Raw genomic sequence first — 5031 nt, 5'->3', positions numbered from 1 at the left:
ACGCCCCGGAAGTGGATTTTCCCGCCCTTTTTCGGCCAGTTCCTCATCACGATGAGAGGTCTGTGGATGACGTCATCAGCATGTGACAGGTTCGTGTGTCATGTGACGTGCCAGCTGCGTCTCTCATGGCTCCCTGCAGACACATGAATGGGCGCAGGTGTCAGGGGTGATGTTGGGGATGTGGCTGCTCCTGCAGGACTCTGTGCAGACTGCTACCTTCGGAGGACGCAGCTGCTGCACGTCATGTGCACTTTATTCAAGTCACTTCTTTTTGCCTCATGGTTTTCTTTGCCACAAATTCTCCCATGTGGCTCCCGTGCTGCATGAGTTTTCCAGAAAATCAGAACTACTCTTTTCTAGTTTTGTAACTTTTTAGTGCAACAAGTCACGTGTTTTGCAAAATTTGCCTGAAAAGCGCCTGCGTCCATATAGTCGCTCGTGGGGTGGGGACCAGAGCCCATTTGGGCCAATTCTTGCAATCTTTTTCTTTTTTTTGAAGTTGCAGTGATTGAATGTCGACAATTTCTGGATAAGCATCAGTGATGTAAAAAAAAAGAGTGACAAAAGAGAACAAAAAGGCGCAAAACGTGCAGACTTCTGTGTGATCTTACAGGTCTCCCATCCTGGCCACAGACCTTCTTCCAGCTGTGTCCCAAACTAATTTATATGTCCGAAAATAACTACTCCGTGTAGGTAAATTATCTTGGATTAACCCGACAGACACCGACTCCACACAACAGTCTGAGGCATGATTGACATTCACTGTGCCCATGCAGCCATAGGGGTGGCACCACCACAGTGTCAATCACCACTGTTTGTACAGTGAGCAATGGCTGTAACAGTGTCCCTGGCATTGATTGACAGCAGCTCATCATTGGGGCCGGCTGCCAGTCAGTGTCAGGGGGCAGTTACATCCACAGCTCTCTATACACTGAGTGGTGATTTAACCCATGCTAGCAACAGTGCCTGCAGGCCTTGCACTGATGTGTATAGAGCAACGTACAACACCCTGCCTACCTAACACTGGAACCTATTGTTAGGCGTCAGGTTCCTGTCGCTGCACAGCAGGAATCCCGAGCCATACATTCGGCAGTCTCCCATTCCTCTGCGGTCGCAGAGGAGGCTGCTCAGCAGACTCCTCGATCCCAGCACTCTGCTCAGACCAGCTCTGTGGGTTTGGTTGCTGTTGCCACCTCTGGTCCAACTATAATGCATGCTGGTCAGCAGCAAGCTACTCCTCTCTCCAGGGACTAAGTCCTCCTTTCGGTCCACAGAGCATGCCCGTGGGACGATCTCTCATTGGAGATCAGAGGTCACATGCTCGGGTCCTTCTCCAGCTCGGATTGGACCATCAGGAAGGTCCTGGAAGGACGCTGCTATAAAAGGTTCGCATGGCCTCTAGGCCATGCGCTAATATGGAGAGAAATTTAGACCATGTGGAGTGAGTGTTGTATGCATGTATGAATGTCTCTGGTGAATGACTCATTGGAAACCCCTACACTTGGTACACATGTGTTGTGTAACCTAGCCTGCTAGCGCCCAGGTTGAGGTCCAGGTAGAGGTAAAGTCAGAGACTGGCATCGACATCCACTGGTGGCTTTGTCTGTACGCCACGCTGCACATAGTCTGCACTCCTCTGTGGTCAGCGTTCATTAGAGGCGTCCGCAGGTGCGACGCTACACGCTCAGTAGGTCTAGAGGGACTAAGACCTCGTGTCTTTGGGGCTGAGTTCTGTGACCACATACTGAGTGCTCTCTTGCTGAGTGCTGTGAGTTTAACAGGCTCCGGCTTTATGTTCAGCGGTAGTGCGGCTCTGTGTCGTAACAGAATTCGCTTTTGTTCACACTGGGTGATGATAACCCACGTGTGACCCTTTGTATACCGCTTTATACTTCCGCCATTACTAAGCAGCAGTTTACCACCCCTGCACGGTGGACCCTGGGCTGCGAATGCACCTTACTATTATTTTATTATTTGGTGCGTTCCGCCAGTCCTATCATTATATTAGCGCCAGAGTCTGGCTAGTAATGGCAGACGAACAGCAACTGCTGCAGCATATCCGGCAGCTGGGGGGCAGGTTGGCAGCTCTCAAGCGTTCAGCCTCAGCTGCGGATGTTACTGCGGCCGCTGTTCAGGCAGCCACGGAGGCTGTCTCCCGTGTGACCACTGCCATCCCTGCTCCGACTTTGTCCCGCCTCCCTCTGCCCGAGAAGTTCTCGGGTGATAGTGCTTCATGTAGGGGTTTCGTCAGCCAGTGCGCTTTACAGCTAGAGCGGCTGGATGCACGATTCCCCTCAGAGCGGGCTAAGGTGGGATTTATCATCTCCCTCCTGTCGAGCAGGGCTCTGGAGTGGGCCACTCCGCTGTGGGAGCACGGTGACCCCGTGCTACAGAGTGCCTCTCAGTTCCTGGTCACTCTGAAGCAAGTCTTTTTGGGGCCTCGGGTCACACATGACACTGCGCTCCAGCTCCTGGCTTTAACACAGGGTTTGTCCTTGTTCAGCCAATATGCCATCCACTTCTGGACTCTGGTCTCAGAGCTGGAGTGGCCTGATAAGGTCCTCATTCCCATCTTCTGGAGAGGCCTGGCTGATCATGTCAAGGATGCCCTGGCCACTAGGGAGGTTCCCGCAACGCTGGAGGAGCTCATTACCGTCTCCACCCGCATTAATCTTGTAAGGTATGGCAGAACGCACTAAATAATAAATAACAAAGTGCGTTCGCCGCCCAGGGTCCACCGTGCAGAGGTGTTAAACTGCTGCTATATAATGGCAGACGCACAATATGGCAGTATGGCACACGCGGGTTGAACGTCACCCGCGAGTGCTGGTGAGCTCTGTTATAATCACAGAGGCGCCTAAGGCATAAACATAAATGCCGAGCCTGTTGACCTCACAGGTCTCAGCGGTGTGCACGCACGGTATACGGTCACAGGACTAGGTCCCGACTCAGGGTCAGCGTCCGTCTAGACCTACCATGCGTGCGGCGTCGCAACCACGGACGTCAAGAGATGCTGCTGACTGCAGCGCGGCAACAGACACTGCCGCTATACGACAATGCCCGGAAGCAGGTGCACTGTCGGACGCAAGCACTGTGGTGGATGAGTACTGTGGCCTATAGCTTGCCTCTGACTGGCGCTGACTCTATTACTAGATCCGTATACACACTCGTAATATCAGAGGGAGGGGAATCTTAATGAGTCATTTGCAGTCCATACATCATCAACATTCACACAGTAGCAATTAGAGTCTATACTAGCGCATGGCTGAGTGGCCATGCGACCCTTTTATAGCCGGGACCTTCCGGAAGCTTCCAGATCTCTGATATGGACCAATAAGATCTGGAGAAGGACCTGAGCACGTGACTCCCGATCTCCAATGGGAGATCGTCTCGTGAGCATGCCTAGTAGCGTGACGGGAGGACTTAGCCTCTGGAGTGGCTTGCTGCAGAGCAGACTGCGCTACTATTGCTGGCCCAGAGGTGGCAGCAACAACCAGACCCACAGAGCTGGTCTGAGCAGAGCGTCTGGAACGCTGGGATTGCTGTGCAGACTCCTGAGCGGTCGGAGGAGAATGGGAGACCGCTGGATGCAAGGCTCTGGATTCCTGCTGTGCAGTTGCAGGAACCTGACGCCTAACAAATCTTCCTTTTACCGAGCGAGGGTTGGAGTGGGCCCAGTCCAGCCAGAGGTTTAGATTGGCACCAACCTTTACTAAACCTCCAGAACCGATCCGGTGTCTGAGCTCCCAGAACCCATGGAGGTGTCTCGCACGGGTTCCAAGCCCCGGTCCGCGCGAGCATCCCTAGTCTGTTCCCTCTGTCGGCAGCCCGGTCACCATGCCAACAAGTGCCCACAGCAGTCGAGACGCTTGCGTCTAGTGGCTGTCAGAGGGAGTCTATTAGACACAGCGACATTTTCATCCAAGTTGTCCTTTAAGGGGACACTTGAGTTCGACTCTTCCACTCTGGAGGTGCAGGTTTGTGTGGATTCCGGAGCAGAGGGCAATTTTATGTCCTCCACCTTTGCCCAACAGCACACAATTCCCTTGGTCTTGCTACCTCAGCCTGTCACTATCAGAGTGGTGAATGGAACGACACTACTCTCCCAGATTATCCACCAGACTGCTCCACTGAGTCTCTCCCTGTCTCCATCTCATCAGGAGACGTTATCCCTCCTTGTTATGCCCGAGGGAATCGATCAGGTCCTCCTAGGGGTTCCCTGATTGCGTTTCCACTCTCCTCATATAGAGTGGTCCTCGGGAAAAATTCTCAGTTGGAGTAAGTCCTGTCAGGGTAGATGCCAGAGGGACTGCGTACAGGTCACTACCACAGAGGTTCCCGCAGATCTTTCATCGCTCCCCAAGCACTATCAACAGTATGCGGACATTTAACTTTTCTCCAAGAAAGCAGCGAAGAGTCTTCCACTGCACCGTCCCTATGACTGTCCTATTGACCTCTTGCCCAGTGCTGAGCCTCCTCGGGGTCGTGTCTATCCCCTATCTCTCCTGGAGACCGAGGCCATGTCTCAGTACATCAGGGAGAATCTGGCAAGGGGATTCATTAGGAAGTCAGTGTCACCAGCGGGGGGGGGGGGATTCTTCTTTGTCCAAAAGAAGAATGGAGAATGACGTCCCTGCATTGATTACAGGGGTCTTAACGCTATCACCGTTAAGAATAAGTATCCTCTACCCCTGATATCAGAACTGTTTGTTAGATTTCGAGGAGCGAGGGTTTTTTCCAAGTTGGATCTGCGGGGGGGGGGGCCTATAACCTGATACGCATCCGTGAGGGGGACGAGTGGAAGACAGCCTTTAACACCAGGGATGGCCATTACGAGTATCTAGTCATGCCCTTTGGGTTATTTAATGCTCCTGCCATCTTCCAGGACTTTGTGAATGATATCTTTCGAGATATGCTCTCTACCTTGGTGGTTGTCTATCTGGATGATATTCTCATCTTCTCTCCAGATATGGACTCCCACCGGAGAGAGGTTTGCAAGGTCTTCGACCGTTTACGGGCAAATTCCCTCTA

This window comes from Dendrobates tinctorius, unplaced genomic scaffold (genome assembly GCF_039654945.1).
Source record: "Dendrobates tinctorius isolate UK_male_01 unplaced genomic scaffold, ASM3965494v1 ptg000098l, whole genome shotgun sequence".
NCBI lineage: Eukaryota > Metazoa > Chordata > Amphibia > Anura > Dendrobatidae > Dendrobates > Dendrobates tinctorius.
Note: the sequence above shows the minus strand (reverse complement) of the source record.